At 34.2% G+C, this 19,781-nt stretch overlaps 1 pseudogene; it reads left to right on the forward strand.

The window, feature by feature from the left end:
* The first annotated feature begins 12,235 nt into the window (after positions 1–12,235).
* LOC145249885 (U2 spliceosomal RNA) lies at positions 12,236–12,372 on the forward strand (annotated as a pseudogene).
* Positions 12,373–19,781: the final 7,409 nt, after the last annotated feature.

Consider the following 19,781-nt stretch of genomic DNA (forward strand, 5'->3'; position numbering starts at 1 on the left):
AAGTCTGTGATCTGACGGCCCTGCAGCTTTACTCTTCTTCACCCCAATCATAGCTTTCTGTACAATTCCTTTCTCAATTCTTATAGCTGAACCATATACAGCTTCAGGAACTCCTAGATTTTCATGATTCCATGGAAACTTAATATTTAAGAATTTCTCATAATAGCATTTTCAAACCTCCTGTTTGTCCTATTCATTTTTTGTTAAGACTGCCTTGTTGTTTCAAGTGCGTTTTTCCTCAATAATACTCATATCTCTCTTTGCGATCTGGTTAACTATCCTGGATATTTCATTCTTGTAGTAATCCTTTCATAGTATATATAGAAACTTTATTTTCTCAGCATCCTTGTTTTTGTATATTGCTTTTCCTGCTTCCCACTTTGACCCTAGATACACATAGTTATTCACTAAACTTTTTATCCACTGGCTTCTACACTTCTGCTTTTCTTTGATATATTTCTCAATTTTCTCATTCCAAAACGGTGTCACCCTATCCACGTCTGATCTGATAACTCCAACACTATATCCTTCAGTGTTTCCTACTCTTCTTTCGCACTTCCTTTTCGGGATCTAAACTCACATTTTGAATGTTCTTAATTCAACATATATACGTTTCTCCTAGGAATAAACTTTCTGTTTAACTGAATGGTTAATTGTAGGTATTGACCATTTCATACCCTCTAAAAAGTTTCAGCAAAAACCTAACAGCCAGCCATGGTTCTCTCCAGAATGTGCTGCTGCCATTGCGCACAGAAATCACTTTTTCCACTGCTTCAAACGTGATAGATGTATGGAAACTAAAGCCGTTTTCAGGACTGCCAGCAACCATTGTAAGAAAGTAATAAGGAACGCAAGAGAGTTGTATGCTCAATCTGTTAAGTCCAAAGTAGCTGAGCAGCGGCTTGGTTCTCACCAGTTTTGGCAAATAGCAAACAGAATCCTGAACAGAAGCGTGTGCTCCATCCCAACTATTATCAATGGACCTGAGGTAATCTCGTCAGCATCAGACAAAGCCAAACTCTTTGTCAAGAACTTTGCAGCTAATTCTACCCTTTGCGACCAAGACCGCCAACCCCCAATATTTCCTCCTGTATCAGAAAACACGCTATGTGATATACGTATATCTGTACGTGATGTTGCCAAGCTAATCAAAAACCTTGATTCGAGTAAAGCAACTGGCCCTGATGGTATTCCAATTATAGTACTCAAAAAACTTCAACCTGAACTAGCGCCCATACTTACAAAACTGTTTAAACGTTGTCTTAAGGAGAATAGTTTCCCATCTCCCTGGAAAATCTCATCAGTATGCCCTGTATTTAAGAATTCAGGTGATCGCTCATCCCCCTCTCAGTACAGGCCAATAAGTCTCCTGTGCGTCATGAGTAAGTTGCTAGAATCTGTGTTAAATACAGAAGTAATCAAACATCTCAACAAAAATAACCTTCTTAGTGACACTCAATATGGTTTCCGTTCTGCTAGATCTACAGCAGATGTCCTTACAGTTATATCGCATAGGATTAGCAAATCTCTCGACGGTGGCAATCTTTCTAGGGCAATTGCTCTTGACATATCTAAAGCCTTTGATAGGGTATGGCATAAAGGTTTACTTCATAAGATCGCTAGCTATGGTATAGCTGGAAAAGTCTTCTCAATTATTAAATCATTTCTTTCTGATAGGTTCATAAGAGTAGTAGTTGAGGGGCAAAAATCAGAAGCTCACAGTATTAATGCCGGTGTCCCTCAGGAATCCATCCTGGGCCCAACTCTTTTCCTGATCTACATTAATGATCTTCCAAATCATATCCTTACATCATTTGTAGACATTTATGCTGACGACACTACCATTTATAGTACCACATCTAAGACAGTAAACGACCAAGTTCTCTCCAATTCTCTCTCCTCTGATCTTGAGCACGTAGTACAATGGGGAAAGGAGTGGCTGGTTACTTTTAATGCATCTAAAACCAAGCTTCTCTCTTTACATCATCAATATTCTAATCCACATTTGTCATCAATTGAATTGAATGGCTCTCGTCTTCAGGAGGCCTCAAGTTTTGACAAGCTTCTGGGCTTGACCATTACTCCTGATCTTAAATGGAACACATATATCAAATCTGTTGCCAAGGCCGCTGGAAAAATGGTGGGATCTTTCTATCGATCCGGTAGATATCTCACTGCTGATGCTATTCTCTATCTATATAAGAGCCAGGTACGTCCAAGGATGGAATACTGTTGCCACATCTGGGCAGGAGCTGCTAGAAAAGACTTGTCCTGCCTTGATAGGATTCAAAATAGACTTCGTGGCCTGGTGGGAGATGTCCTTTTCTCTTTCCAGCAACCTCTATCTCACAGAAGAGATGTTGCGAGTTTGTCTCTGATGTATCGTTATTTTCATGGAAAGTGTTCAACTGAGCTTCAATCTATGGTCCCCCCTCACCAAACTTTCACAAGAAACACTCGTCTAGCTGTAAACACTATCAATAATTTCCCCCACTCTTTATCTGTGCCTAAACCTAAACGTAGATTCCATGAACAAAGCTTCTTTCTTAGAACTGCACGCCTGTGGAATTGTCTTCCGTTTTCCTGCTTTCCGGCTGACTACAATATGGTTGTCTTCAAGTCTAAAGTAAATAAGTTCTTGATGAGCCGTTCCATATAAGTTATTAAATTTACCAAATTTTCATTACTAATGATTACTATATTGACCAATTTCTACTGTACACTCTTTAACCCTTATCCTTGAGTGGCCTCTGGGCCTTGATAATGTGGTGATGCCTTTGTAAAAAAAAAAACAAAAAAAAACCTCATGAGCTTTTTTCAGCATGGAATTTCAAATAATTGGTTTGTGCTGTGCCACGGTTTCTTCACTAGCTATTATTTTCAGATCACAAAAGCACTTTCTCTCCTCTTTTCTAACTAGCAGATAATATACTTGTGTTTTTGCTGTATCAAATTCATGCATAATGAGATGCCCTTCCTTTCCTGCTCATATATATATAATAATAATTTGAGATACGAATGCACTAAGATATTTTTTTTTAACTACGACGATACATTGCATCTATATTTACATCCTAAGATATAACTTCAAAAATCGTGTGACGCAACGCAAATAATATACAGGAGACAAAAACACACACACACACACACACACACACACACACACAAAGCAAGCAAAAAGTGTGTGTGCGTATGTACCGTAGGCTTGGCTGTGCTGTCTCAGCACTCTTTCCCTGCCTCCTTCTAGCTCACCTTTGTTAACCGCTCATCCTTATCTTCATGGGAAGTTGGTTACAATTTTATTTCTTTTTATTCATCCGTTCTGTTGCATTAAGACTTAAATATAAGGCATTTAGTAAATTCATTCAAGATTTTTAATTATTCATAATCTTGCCCTTTGTTAGTTATCATATTGTGTGCCTACATGATAGCATTGTTTCTCTACCTTCTTGTTTCATGCATCCCATACGCCAGCATTCTCTCAGGCAGTGAGAACAACTCTATTTTTTATTGTTTTATTTACATTTATTATCATATATTAATTTCCATATCATTGCTGTTGTATTTATCTTTCTTTAGTAATTGTTGAGTGTAATTTGAGCATAATTTGGGCAAATTATTTACCTTTGGAATGGATTAATTCTGTTTCTTTAAATTCAAATGAGAATTATTTTAAGATACGATTTTCTTTTGGGTAATCGGCGGCTATGCAACGAATTTAATTCATATCTTAAGGTATTACTCTCTCATATATATAATATATATCTTCCTTCAGCCTTAACAGACTATGGATATCCACTGTAAAGTTGCCTGCGTGTGAAATTTTTGTGGCAAATTAGCGCCATCTCTAACCACACCTCTCCTGAGTCGACATTGTTGATTACCAGAGGCAAGTGGAGATTCAGGACGACTGGAAACAAATGCCGAAATAAGCGGAAAGCACATACAATGCCTAGAATTCCCAAATGGTCACCCATCTGGTATTAGCCAGACTCAACGTTGCTTAACTTCGGCGATCTGATGAGAACTGGTATTTCAACGTGATTATGCCATATATATATTGTTTGTTTTTCCTTATGAAATCGATTTTAATTATAAATTATCAATCATCCCACTCAATATTAAAATAGCTCTAGGATATATATGCCTATCTAGCTTATTATATATCTACATTACAACGAGCACTGTTTTCTTTCAGTTTAATTGTATTAATGAATTTACTAATGCATTAAAATATACTCTGCTCTTAAGGCTCTTGTTCTAATCCCCTAAATATATATATATATATATATATATATATATATATATATAGAGAGAGAGAGAGAGAGAGAGAGATTAACGTGTGCATAGTGTACATGTAAAATAAAACCAGAATGCAGAAATCTGTAAGTCACGGTTTTCTTATTGACTCAGATTTTGATTAGATATTTAAAAGCAAGTTTCATACTTGCTTTTAAATATCTAATCAAAATCTGATCTATATTTTACTTGATTGATAATTTTTGGTGAACTTTTTTTTTTACATAGGCGTCACCACTTATCAAGGCCGATTGGCCACTCAAGGATAAGGTGTTAAAGAGTGTAGAGTAGTCAAAAGGACAATATAGTAATCAATAGTAATGGAAGTTCGGTAAATTTGTTAACTTAAGTGGAACGGCTCATCAGAAACTTGTTCACGTTGGACTTGAAGACAACCATATTATAGACAGCTGGAAAGCAGGAAAACGGAAGACAATTCCACAGGCGTGCAGTTCTAAGAAAGAAGCTTTGTTCATGGAATCTATGTTTAGGTTTAGGCACAGATAAAGAGTGGGAAAAATTATTGATAATGTTTTCAGCTAGTCTAGTGTTTCTTGTGAAAGTTTGGCGTGGGGGGGACCATAGATTGAAGCTCAGTCGAACACTTTCCATGAAAATAACGATACATCCAAGACAAACTCGCAACATCTCTTCTGTGAGATAGAGGTTGCTGGGAAGAGAAAAGGACATCTCCCACCAGGCCACGAAGTCTATTTTGAACCCTATCAAGGCAGGACAAGTTTTTTCTAGCAGCTCCTGCCCATATGTGGCAACAGTATTCCATCCTTGGACGTATCTGGCTCTTATATAGATAGAGAATTGCATCGGAAGTGAGATATCTACTGGATCTATCGAAGGATCCGACCATTTTTCCACTTATACCCTTTTTTGAGTCTGGAATGAAATGGGTGGCATAAGCACTTTTTTATTTCGGTTATTTAATTCAAGCATAGGAATAGATCGAACTTAGTTGAGATTAACGCAAAAGCTTTCTTTTTATTACGTATACGTAAGAGAGAGAGTGCCACTTTTTTGCTAGAGTGTTTCACTTTCCCTTGACACTTACTGTATAATACTCAATATTTAGCAAGCGGCATCACGTATCATATAACCCACTAACAAACACTTTAACCAATATGCCAAATTGGAATGCTACATCATTACAATTTTTTTACTGCTTCTTCTCCCAATGAACAAAGTTTAAATTGATTAAACGGTTTAAACTCGTGTACAAGTTCTAAACAAACAAACAAACAAACAAACACGTTTACGAATAACGTATTTCCACTGGAATTGAAAATTGCAAGCAAGAAAAATAATTTAAACGGAGAAGATACTTATGTTAATATTGTTTGAAGAGGGTGATATGTTAGCCTAAATTTTTCAATACACATTAAAATAAAATATATTTACATTATCTTCAGGCTCTCCTCTCTCTCTCACTTGATATTTCTCTCTCTCTCTCTCACACACACACTCACACACATCTCACTCCCTCTTGCGCACACTTCTCTCTCCCCCTCTTGCGCACACTTCTCTCTCTCCCTCTTGCGCACACTTCTCTCTCTCCCTCTTGCGCACACTTCTCTCTCTCCCTCTTGCGCACACTTCTCTCTCTCCCTCTTGCGCACACTTCTCTCTCTCCCTCTTGCGCACACTTCTCTCTCTCCCTCTTGCGCACACTTCTCTCTCTCCCTCTTGCGCACACTTCTCTCTCTCCCTCTCTCTCGTGCAGTCCTCTTTCTTTCTCTCTCTCTCTTTCTCGAGCACCTCTCTCTCTGTTTCCAACGCCGGCCTCTCTCTTTCTCCCACGCACGCTTCTTTCTCTATCCACGCCTGCCCCTTTCTCTCTCTCTCTCTCTCACGCCTGCCTCTTTTTCTCTCTCTCTTTCTCACGCCTGCCTCTTTTTCTCTCTCTCTTTCTCACGTCTGCCTCTTTTTCTCTCTCCCTTTCTCTCACGCCTGCCTCTTTTTCTCTCTCTCTCACGCCTGCCTCTTTTTCTCTCTCTCTCTCTCTCTCTCTCTCTCTCTCTCTCTCTCTCTCTCACGCCTGCCTCTTTTTCTCTCTCTCACGCCTGCCTCTTTTTCTCTCTCTCACGCCTGCCTCTTTTTCTCTCTCTCACGCCTGCCTCTTTTTCTCTCTCTCACGCCTGCCTCTTTTTCTCTCTCTTCCACGCACGCGTCTTTTTCTCTCTCTTCCACGCAGGCGTCTTTTTCTCTCTCTTCCACGCACGCCTCTCTCTTCCACGCACGCCTCTCTCTTCCACGCACGCCTCTCTCTTCCACGCACGCCTCTCTCTTCCACGCACGCCTCTCTCTTCCACGCACGCCTCTCTCTTCCACGCACGCCTCTCTCTTCCACGCACGCCTCTCTCTTAAACGCACGCCTCTCTCTTCCACGCACGCCTCTCTCTTCCACGCACGCCTCTCTCTTCCACGCACGCCTCTCTCTTCCACGCACGCCTCTCTCTTCCACGCACGCCTCTCGCTCTCTCTCTCTCACGCACGCCTCTCGCTCTCTCTCTCTCACGCACGCCTCTCGCTCTCTCTCTCACGCACGCCTCTCGCTCTCTCTCTCACGCACGCCTCTCGCTCTCTCTCTCACGCACGCCTCTCGCTCTCTCTCTCACGCACGCCTCTCTGTCTCTCACGCACGCCTCTCTCTCTCTCTCTTGCGCACGCCTCTCTCTCTCTCTCTCTCTTGCGCACGCTTCTCTCTTTCTCTCTCGCCTTTCTTTCTCTCACTCGCTCACTTCTTTCTCTCTCTTTCTTTCATACACACACACACACACACACACACACACACACACAACACTCTTACTCCCTATTCCACTTTACTCTTCATCAGTTTTTTCTCCGTATTCGTCTTTCTATCTGGAATCTTCTTCCCCTCTTTCTCATCGTTTTTCTATCTTGTTTCTCGTTTCAAAGTTTTTACTTCATATTCTTCACTTCAAGAATTTACTCTGATGACTCTTTTATTTTAGCTTTTTCAAGAATTATTTTTTCAAACACACAACATGCAAGCAAGTTTCAATGCACACACACACACACACAGCTCCCTCACTCGCATCTCATTGTCCATCATTTTGTTTGCATATATGCATATGACTGTAAATTTCAATGTTTGTTATGCAGATATTCAAAGGAAAAAAATGGAGGCAAATCTGGCTTTGAATGTATTGGCTGTTATTTTCGTCCACAATCTGTTAATATAATTGTAAATATGCATTTCACTTAATACAATCCACTGAATGACGCGTGGACATTTTTTCATTGTCAAATTTTCTATTCTCAACTATTGTCTACAATACAGTTAATTTTTTTTTTGTAGTTTTAACTTAATGTATTTTTTAAGTCTGTTTATTTTTATTTCGGTTTTTAAACTAAAGAGTTATTTAGAAATTGTTTCTTCCTCTTCATTTTTTTTCTTTTTTTTCGGAGCAATTGCTAAATTTAAAAAAATGTATTTTTTTTTTCGTTTCAACTATTTTTGTTTTCTTCATTTCCATTATGCATATTCAAATGCAGTTGATAGTGTATGCGAATATGTTGCCAATTTTAGAAGGAGGGAAAGACAGTTGTCAACAATATCCATATATTATTTCTTCTTTTAATTTTCTTTTCTTTCTTTACTCTCCTCTACCCCAAATCATCATGAATGGCCTTGTGCCAAATTGCTATCTATTTAAATAACATCATCGATAAAATGCTTATTATGATGACAATATCTCCAAATATTTATTGTTATTTACGATAATGAAGTCGGTTATTGTTACATGTCTTTATTTTTTATGAAAGAGTTTTTTTTATTAATAGATAAACCAGATGATTTTAACTAAAATTATCATTAAATAACGATCATTACAATTGCTGGTTTTTATTATTTTTTTTTTTTTAATAAAATAAATATGGAGGAACAGACGAATGTATAGTGAAGTTGTGGGTTTGGAAATCTGTTTTTAGAATAAGTCACGATTATTTTGTTGTTTTTTAACATTTGGCATAATGGCTACTTTTCGCTAATAAGGGAAGCAACCTGGGTAGAGTCGTACAAAAGACTGTAAAATGATACTTGATACATCTATGCTAAATATTCAGCATTAGAAATTGAGGAAAAAGGGTAAGTGGAGCAGTCCAGAGAAAGGAATGATGCCTTCCTCTACGTCTCTATATATTAGTTAATGAAAAAGGAGCCATCAGGTCACCTTCGACTATGGTCGACCATTTATCGTATGTGTTTAAGCTTGTTGTATGGTGAAGTGGAAAACAATACACAGCTATAATAAAATAGAACAGCTTTGGTCCGATAGGTACAATAATAGACGGCCGTGTCGGGTAGCAACATCTGGTAACTGATTTGCATGTAAATTGTTATGGATTCTCTATGAGTTCCCATTTACAACTCGCAACTTCACCTGACAATTACCAGTTTCACTCTTCTTAAATATATGTGAATCATAGTCATGTGTTTGAGCCATATCACAACAAATCAATCATGTTGATTGATTTAAATATATTGGAGTTGAGCATTTTTCAAATATAAGTGTCTTTAGGTTTAAATCTGTCAGACTAAGATTAAGGTTCAATCCTTGGTCTAGTCATACCAAAATCTTAAAAAAATGTCTCCTTGCTAAACACTCAGCATCACAAGGTGATGATCAAGGATAAGTGGAGCAATCGAGGGAAAACGTAGAACTCTCCTCTACGCCTTGATGTAGTAACCAAAGAAACGGGAGCTTCCAATTACAGTTAATCTTTACTTTTAATAAGAATTCACTATTGACAATTCATTAATGCAGTAAGTAAGTAACACACTATCATTAGTATTTTCTGGGATGGTAAAATCAGTAACCGTCTCAAGTCAAATATTTACTAGACTATTGTAAAACTCATTAGATCCAACTCCAAGATCTTACTGATAATGAGAAAGGTAGACTTGCTATTATGGAAACCAAAATGCTTCACTGGATATCTGGAATTACATAGCTTGACCATGTCTGTGATAAGGACATCCAAATGCTCTACAGCATTGCACCAATTGAGGGCAAGATGAAGGAATGGCAGCTCAAATGGTTTATACATAGTCTATAGTACAGATAAGGTACAAAGACAGCTATTTTAATGTCTAATTTGCATAACGATTTTTAAAGAGTTTGTAACTTGTTATACATTTCTAATTTATTGTCTTATTTTTCTATGTATATGCAATAATTTCCTAAATATTAACAGTAAAGGAAGTAATTATTAAAAAATGGGAATGAATTAGTAAAAAAAACTTGCTTAAATTAAACTAGCATTGCTCGATACCGACCAGAGAAAATGGTTTCAATGGTTGTTTTGATCCTGTAGACAATAGGCTTCAACTTTTAGATGAAATGACCTGATTTTAAACAAGGTGCCACCCGTTTCTAAAACATAAGTCCAAAAAGCCACCCTATACATAGCTCAGGTGCATTGATTCTCTTTTTGATTTTATAATAGTCTTATTTAAACGATAAATATGTTCTTACGTAAATTACCAAAGTCTTAATGCTTATTTATTTACGAATAAATATATATGATATACAATTATGACTATAAATTGTTTCTGATGCAAAATGTTCTACTAGATCCCCCTATCAATGAAATATGAGTTGATTATCATATATGACATAGGTAACATTACTTGCTCAAGTCTATTTCCTTTTACAGTTATTCATTTACCAGAATCGTTTAAAAATAAAGATTCCTATGCTTTCAACTCCAAAAAAAGTTGAAGGGTTACGAAGATGGAAGTGATACCATTGAAATGAGCGACCTTTTGTGCTTCAGAATTTTTTTTCTACATAGTCCCCACACTTTTGCCAGGAATTCAATGATGCATCTTTGCTTCTGATAAATGTCCATGACAGGAGTTGCTTTCTTAGAGTCTCACACTGTCAATATCTGCAATAGAAAAATGAAACTTTTAGGTCATGAATACATAAGTTCAGTCATCGTAAATGTAGATTGCAATCTTCTCTGATCTATTCATTGTTCTCCTCTGATCCATTGATGGAATAAATTAGGAGGCATTACTTTTGAAAATAATAAAATCATTTTTTATTATCATTCGTTGTCATTATTATTTTTTTTATTATTATTATTTTGCAGATATTTCGCAAAAAATGACCTCATTGGAATTGGTAGGTTTCTTTTCTTCATTTTGTTCTGGTGAAGATAAAAAATGGTTTTATCATTATTTTCGACACTTATGTTTTTAAAAATTATTCATTAAAATTTTATTTAAAAAAAATAAGTGTATTCAAAAAGTGTTCGACCATCTTTTCATCTAAACTTCTGCTCGACAACTGCAGGATATCACACATGGTTCTACCGAGCAAGACGAACTTTGCTACTTCTTTCTACTCCGAGGGAGTATCTTCACCATAACAACAAAATGAAGAAAAGGAGAAAAAAAAAACTCTCGGACCGGACAACCTACCTATCCTGATGAGACTATTTTTAGCGAAATATCGGAAAAAAATAAAAATGATTTCATCATTATTTTTCAAAATTTTTCATTAAAATTTTATTTATAAAATAAGTGTTTCCAAAAAGTGTGCGACCATCTTCTCATTCAAATATTTCTGATATGCATTGACTTTTATCCATGGTCATTAGAAACCAATTAAGCAAGATTCCCTGAATTTTTATTCTTTAAGACCCTTTAAGTTGAGAACTTAAATTTTAGATATTTTCTGAAATCAAGGTCATGATTGTGTTCAAAATTAGAATGTTGATTGTAGACATAAGGTTTATTATCATTATATCTAGATGTTACACTTCGTAAGGAAACATAAAAGTGGTACAAAATTTGTTTGGAAAATTTTACTGAAATGGAGATTCTAGTGATTGTATAAAAACTTAACGGTTGATTGTGAATTTATAAGAATAATTAAACTTTGTTAAATTATTGAATAAGCAAATATTTATCCCATCTGATATTTATAATTGGATAGTCAATATTAGCTGATAATTTTTCATGGATTTGCAAGGACCAAAGGGAGCTTAATCTGACTTCACAAATGTTCCCTTCACCCTGGAGCAATCAAGGTTGTGATAATCACCCCTCGGGCAGGTCTTTAATAATTCATGAACTTTAATAATTGAAAAACTTTAAATGTTTGATTCAGTACACTTTGTTTAAAAACTTGTTTACGAAGTTGGCATGAAATAAAATATCAAGATCATGTATATTTATATACATGTTTATACATTCATATGCACAATATTCACCCCTAAACTAATTAACTAATCATTATAAATTTTTAGATAGAGCAGTTAAGCATAAGGCTGGGTATTATGGGATGTATTTAGTTTATTTTAGTTTTATGAAAGGGAGCTAAAATTGAATGAAAACTTTTTATGAAAATTTAGATTTTTCAGAATTTTGTACAATTTTAACAGTAAGTATTAGATATCAGTTAAGATATTCCACCAATTTCAGTTTCTTGGTTGTATTTTAAGTTTTAGAGGGCCTACTATTTTAATATTGGCTCAATATCTCATTTGAAAATCATAATCATTAGACAGACAGAAAGCAAACTTTTCTGAATTTGGTTTTAGTCGCATGCAAGAAACTCTATAAGTCACTCCGTTGGTCGGTCGGTTGGTCTGTCTGTAACACTTTTGTGCTTGGCATTTTTTGTTAATAGATGCGGTTCTTAGCTTTTTAAGGCCTTTTGGCCAAGATCAAAGCATAGTATCTGTTCCAGCAGATACTGCAAGCAAAGACCATATGTGGGGGCAACCCCACATATAAGACCTTGGTCAATGTAGGGGAAACCCTTCATACCAATTGTCACAATCCAGCTCCCCTACTCCCCGGGAAGTTGGTTCCCATTTACCCTTCACTGCTCACTTTAAAAATCGGCCTTGTGCCTAATTTGCTCGGCGGGGGAGCAAATAAATAGGCTTTTCTTGGTCTTTTGGCCAAGATCAAAGTGTAGTATCTGTTCTTACTACATGCTGTACTTATGTTTGTAACTTTGTGATATAAAGTGGGCGATCACTTTTCTGTATTAATTTAATGTAAAATGATCACCCACTTTACAACCAGTCAGTCTCAAAGCCATTCAAGTCATTCTCCAGATCATTCAAGTTGTTTTTGAAGGATTCCACTTATTTTTTAAGCATTCAAGTCATTCTTAAGGTCATTCAATTCATCCTTAAGTTCATTAAAGTCATTCTAAGTCATTTACTTTTTATTTATTTAAGTCATTTCAGCCCATTTTTTTGGTCATTTTAGTTTATCTTTAAGAATTTCATGTCAATCGTACATTCACGCCTTCATTCATTACACGAGAGCATGCGACTAATGGCTATCGGTCTTGTTTTTTTCTTAAGGCCCCTTAAAACTTAACCCTTAAATTTTAAACATTTTCTTGAAATTAAAATGGTGTAATATATTTTGATCAAAATTTGAAGAAAATTTGTAGACAACCATTGTTGAGTATCATCATATATTCATTTTAATCTTTAAATGGTGCAAACATTTATGGAATTAATTTTACCCGTCTTGAGGCAGGTAATCTTCTAGTATATATATTTGATCTTAATTACAAGAAGAGTTAGGTAAAAATAAACAAATAGGCCAGTAAGATTATTATTCTGGTAATCGTTAAAGATTGCAGCCAAAACAAAAATGCAAGAAAAATTCTGTTTTACGTTGCTGCAATAATAATATAATAAACATTAAATTTGCAATGAAAACTCCTTTCTCTTATTTATCTAAATTACAAAAAAATAATACTTTCATATCTTTGTCATTTTCTCCAAATCCAGAAAATTATTAAATAATGTCAGTCATGGAACGTCCCCAAATAATGTGTTCTTTTATTAATGATATATTCTTTTGCTTTTGTTCTTTGCTTTCAAATTATTAACGAAGGGAATTATTTTTATTCATAGATTAGAGAAATTGACAAAAGATGAAATAAAATAGTGTGACAAAAACAAAACTGAAACCCTTTTTGTTCGCATTATTTCAATGGTTTCTGTCCAATTATGTTTCCTTGATAATCTCGACACCGTACGTTTTTTAAGTTCCTTTATTCTTTTTTGAGAGGCAATTTCACTATTATATCTTTTTGTCTGATTATTTTAACATTGTTGCAATATTTGTAATGAAATGTCAATTACAAATGCAAGATTTTCTCTTAATTTATCAACGTATAAATTTGAAATAAAAGGAAAAAGATAGAGTAAATATTTCTGTACATATTTTTTGTTTTATATACATGTACATTTATCAAATATTTTCCTGCTTTTCAAAGTGCTATTTTTTTCTGATTCACGTTATCGTCTGCACAGTTTCTCTCTGTCTGTCCTCCATTTTTGAAATTATGATAAGTAGAAAAAAATGTTTACCCAACATCTACATTATCAAAGAACTTATTTATAGATAGAATTAATTTCTATGTAGTGTATTGTCGTTTCTTTAGAAAGTGGAATTAAAGGTTTGGGTGAGCGAATTAATTATTTTATTGTTTGTTAATTTCACTTTAGAAATGTTTCTAAAACTCCCAATATTTGGGGACAACAATTTTTTCCTCAGATTTGTTCAGCTTATCTTTTTTTTTTCTCACACATTTAATTTGTTTGTCACGCAAGTTGTTTTTGTTTTTGTGAATAACAATTCATGCTTTGATGCCGTGTCTTTATATTTCAATGACTAGTTTTTGATATTCCAAACATGAATCTTTTCGATGTTATAGAAAAGAGATGCAAAATATGCTGACATTTTTTAGATTTCCAAGGAAACAATGAATCTATTTTTAGACTTAAAATGTAACATACAGTAATTGTTAAAATTATCTCTATTTATATAGAGTTAGATCTGTTTCTATGTATACGAGTCGCGCTTCAACTAGATAACCGATTATTATGAATTTTGGTTCAGCTGTAACCTGCCACGCGTTGCTGTAGTTCAAATTGGCGCAATGGAAAAAGTTCCAAAATGAAAAAAATGCATGTTTCTAACAGGTTTAATTTTCCATTTTGTATGGGTACACAGTTTTTGTTGTTCCATTTTCTTAGCTGATATAGAGATTTTCTGATTTAGTGACTCTTGAACATGTAACATAAAGTGTCCATGTGAAAAAAGTCAGTGTATAACTGTAAGCCACACAATTGTAAAGATTGTTCCCTGAGCTTTGTTGATGATTATTGCCAACGGCAATAAAATTGGAATATGCAATGGTGTATCCGGTGGAATCATAGGAATGCGTGGAATAAAGATATAATTATCTGTGAAAGGTCCTGTTAAGATTGTTGTTTCTATGATATTGTTTAATTTTTTTACTGCAAGCCATGTGCCATTGCAAATCTTATGTTGATTTATATTTCACAACATGATAATTAGTACGCTAATTTTCAATTGCAGTACATACGGTGGCATCCCTGCCAAATATAGCTGTTGGATAATTAACCACTTTATCTGCTTCCACAACAATGTCGATGAATATGTATTTGACTACCTCACTTGGAATTTTACATTGAATAATAGCGTTAAGTTCATGGACGTCTTTGTATTGAGCTGCAAGAATAGCTCGTTCACTCAGTCAAGTGGAATTTGTATAATTAATTTCAATATCTGCAAAAACCTTTTAAACCAACTCTTCTTTTGATGTAACAAAATTACAGAAGTTAAGAGTCAAAAAAGTTTGTCCTTAACTCAGATCAGCTGGCACTTTTCCACACCCAATTTCCCACAAGTGATGCAAACATTTGAGCGGATCAAGCAGTCTGCAACTGGACACACATATTTTGAGTTAAGTTTAATGTCTTCACATGGCACCAAAATTAGAGTATTTGAGGCAAGCATTTATTTCATATGCTGGTGTTGATTGAGGAATTACAGATAACGTTTGTCTGAAATCTCCTGCAAGCAATATTACTGTATTCTCAAATGGTCTGACATTGCCATGCAAATCTTGCAAGGATCGACCAAGAGCCTCAAGTGATTTTTTGCATACCATTGTGCATTCATCCTAAATAATAAGTTTGCATTTCTGCGATATTTTTCCCCATACTGGATGTTTTGGAGATGTTGAACATGAGATTTTTGAAAAATTGAATGTTTCAAAGTAGAATAAGTAGTTCTTTTACTTGGTAGCAAGGTTGCAGGTATTCCGCATGCAGCAAGGGCTAAGTTAGGTCATTTTGTCACCGAATGGCTGCCAAAATCAATTTAATTAGAAAGGTTTACCATTTACTCCTGGTGCTGTTCAAGGTAGCAGTAATTTTCAAATAACTTCTATTCTCACAGTCAGTAAATTAGGGGACTTAAATAGGCTTTATCCATGTTTTGACAATGCCTTATTCACTGTAATTTATTTAGGAGACTAAAATAGGATGAGGGAGTAGAGATGGACAGATAGAGAGGAAGATATATAGATAGAAACGAGAAAGTGAGAGGGAAATAGAGGAGATAGAGGGATTGATAGATAGATAGATAGATAGGCGGGAGAGTTAGAAACTGAGAGGGAGCGAGAGAGAGAAAGGGGCTCAAAGAGAGATGGAGAGGGTGATATAGAGAGAAAGATGGATTGGGAGAGGGAGAGATGGGGAGAGAAACAGAAGATGAACTACACTTCACCGTTTTTGTCCTCGATCAGTAGAGGAGAAACCCTTTGAGACTGAGGCAATTTTTATATTTTTGTTATTATCCAGAGTACTCTTTATTTTTCAGGAGCTAGATTTTGCACACATTAGAAACCGACCGGGTTATCTGTACTTTCACCTAACAAATTAATAAACAAAAAGACATTGTAAAATTTGAATTTAACCTTAAAATACTATTTTAAAAATTAGCACGATACCATAAGTGCCACTTTATTTTAAATATTTATTTTCCAAAGGACTGTTTGAATAAATCCACAATAAATTAAATTTCAAGTGTTGTGTGATTATTTTCTCAGTGTTCAGCTCGGCAATGCTATGAAAAGTAAAGTAAAATTTTAAATGTAGAAAAAACAAATCTACCGTTCATTTCTATTTCTTAAATGTTTGTAGAAAATGTCTTTTTTTGTCAAATAAATTAATTTTAAGCAATTTTTGCAATAAATAATAGCAACTTCGTTAATTTTACGACTTGCCCCAGCGTATTATAAACACCCTAACCTCTCCATGTTAAGAACGGCTTTCATGGTTTGTGGGTGTTTAATCCAAAAGCTGTTTTTAATATGGGAAGGTTAGGGTGTTTATAATACGCTGGGGCAAGTCGTAAAAATTAAACAGCAACTTTCTTATTTTTTATAGATTAGAAAAAGTTAAAACAAACTTTTTATGTAAACAATGCCGTGAAAGAAACTAAACAATTAAAACGTAATGTTTGATAGGTGAAAAGCTTTAAGATAAACAAAGGAATTTAGAATTAAAAACTTGGAAAGATAAACAAATGAATTAAAATTTTTAAAATAGGGGATGACTTTTTTACTTATCGATTAAAATCTTGTAATTCGGGAGTCGTTGAAACGGAAGTTACCGGAAATAAAACCGAGCAGTCTCGCAGAAACGACTTATGAAAAAATATTTTTATTTTATTTAATTTATAATTTGCAATATTAATTTATTGTAATAACATAAAAACATTCCTCGACTCTAAGGAAAGACTGTCTGCAAATTTCAGTTAAAGTGGTAATGTAGAAATATCGTTTCATTGATAACTAACGAACCAAGAATTACATCTTTTATATACATAGATAAAAGTTATTTTTTGTCAGTGAATGTCCCTATTCCACCCCCTCTGTCTAAAAGCACATAGGATGTTGGTCGTGCAGTCTATCTCCCTTGCTTTTGGCTATTTGTTTCCTAACTTTATAGGAGTTTCTAAGTTCGCATTGGCTTATTACTTTAACATAGATTTGTTACTTTTTTGGCGTTGAAACTATTTTGATTTAACACGTTCCCGTGAAAACTAACTTGCTTCTAGAAGTGAAGAGGAAAGTGAATTCAAACGAAGTTGGAGGAAACTAATAGCAGTTATAGCCATTTTCTGGATCATTTCACTATCCAATCACTACAGATTGACCAATTAATCAATATTTCCTAAATTTCAATTTCTTCTTCAGTCTTGTTCAGTTGAACAGTTTCGAAAATCACAAACATGTAATGGATTTTGATCTAAACTGAAATAAGGATTTTATACATAAGGTTTCGTAGCATTATAGCTTGATCTTAAGGTTTCGATTAGAGAGTTAAATGTTAATTTTTACTCTCATTCTTTTAATTTGTCACACATTTAATTTTCTTTTCATATTCTTTGTTTATAATAATTAATTCTTTTATTCTGTCTTTATATTTCAATTATTGATTTTGTTATTGCAAACATGCCATAATTGCAACTTTTGTCAAAATTAATCTTTTGAAGGTCATAGGAAAAGATGAGATGTGAAATGTGCTGAGAAATGTTCAGACTTCGAAGCGAACAATGTACGTTTTCTGAAAAGTTTTCAAAAAAGAAAAAAGATTCAGTAAATGTAATTTAACTATTAACTCCTTTTTAAGGCACACGAGAAGTGGTCTATTAAAATGGATATTTAGTATCTGTCTGAATCCGAAATAATATTACATCTATTTACTGTAATTTTATATATTATTTATGGAGATTTGGTTTTAGTCTATTATGTCTAGTATTCTTTAGTTTATGTCTTTTAATTTAATTTTCAATTCAGTTTACTATACTATTTTAGACTAATGTGTAATATTTCAATGCTCAATTCGTAGAGAGGTAGTATAGTATCTGTGCAGTTGTCATTATACCACCCTTCCGAACATAACCTTTTGTGTGTGTGTAAGATATAATATCTGTTTTCCTTTTTTGGTGGAAGGAGTAGTATTGGTATACTTGCAAAACATATGCGATCTCTGGCTGTATATTTTTGCTAGTCTTATTAATATAGATATTACTTTCCATAAGTAAAAAAAATGTTAATTTGCAAAAATTAAAAATGTTGTACAAAAAAAAAATAACCCCATATTATATTATGTATTTGAATATTAATGTTTCTTTTGTCAATTTTTTTTTGTTTTTTTTTTTATAGTATTTATTTACTCTATGTTCAACCGAAAATATTTTTTTTATTACACAAGAATTTTGGAGAATTTTAAATCATCTAGGAAGAATTAAATGATTTTTTTTAATTTAGTTGTTCAGTACATATTGATGTATAACTCGGTATGGCAAAAGAAATGAAGGTAGTTTAATTATGCAATGAGTTTGCGTGTTTTAGTAGTAACTAAAAATGGTGACCCGAAGGGACACCGGTTGAGTTTTGGTTAAATTGTTTGAATCTGGATAAGGTCAGTTTGTACAACCAGTTAAGAAAATAAAGGACAAATTACAAAATTAATCTTTCTGTTCGCCCTCTTTGTTTCTTCAGCCGTGCACTAAATGGTATTAACACGTGTGGTGATATTCCCTATTGTTTGTAATGGGTTATTTCACAATCTTGTTTTATAGTTAGTTTTATGAGCTTTGGCTACTAATAAATAGAGATAGAGGAGAGACGAAAGAGAGTGTGATAAAAACTGTATAAAATAAGTGCAGAGGGGGCCTCACACAAAATAAAGTAAGTACAGGTTAAAAGTAATTGACATAGCGAAAAATTATAAATAACATCTAATTAGAACAATTAAAATGAAGTGCTTTCTTTCAAACATAATTCAATTCCAATTCTGAAAAATATAATGTATATGCATTTTGTATGACAAAATATAGATTTAAAACAAACCTTAGGAAAATGTTTGGGATGCACTCCTAGTACTAGGAATAATGAACTGTTTCATGACGTCACTTCCGCAAGCAAATATATTGTTCAACTCTTATTTGTTCTGTATTTTGTTACTATATAGTTGTTTGTTACTGTGTCTTTCTCGTCGTTTATTCAACAACTAACACCACAGCAGAAAACAAACGTATAATAAAAGATTATAGTATAAAAACCAATTCTTTGTTTAATGGGGAAAATAAAGTGGAACAATTTGGTTTTGCAACTGACTAGTATTATAAGGATAGGCTTTAATAATAGTAGTAAAAGGTGTTGTTCAAGGAAAGTAGAAAGTGTTCATTTCTAATTCTCATTCTCTTACTTTGTCCTTGGTCTTTAAATTCTATTTGCAATGTTTCTGATAAAGATGGAAGTATTGCTGTTTTCTGGGTCAGAATATATCCATCTAATACTTATTGTTCGCTAGTTTTTATCTTATAGTAGTATTCTTTAGTTCCTTATGTCAAGTGACTTCATGTCTTGTCCGGAGATTTTCATAAATAATAATCTCAGGAAGTTGTTCGTATTAGTTTTATCTTTGCACTTTCTCGTTCTGCTGTGAAATTAGTTTGGAATTATTGGATTCCAGCGATTCATTTATCCACAAAATCACAATGAAGCTGATAGATAAAACTGCTTAAAGACAATGAAAAATGGGTTATAATTTTCCATTTGATATTACTTTCC

The sequence above is a fragment of the Euprymna scolopes genome, chromosome 28, assembly GCF_053919585.1.
Source record: "Euprymna scolopes isolate OS-2025 chromosome 28, ASM5391958v1, whole genome shotgun sequence".
NCBI classification, from domain to species: domain Eukaryota; kingdom Metazoa; phylum Mollusca; class Cephalopoda; order Sepiida; family Sepiolidae; genus Euprymna; species Euprymna scolopes.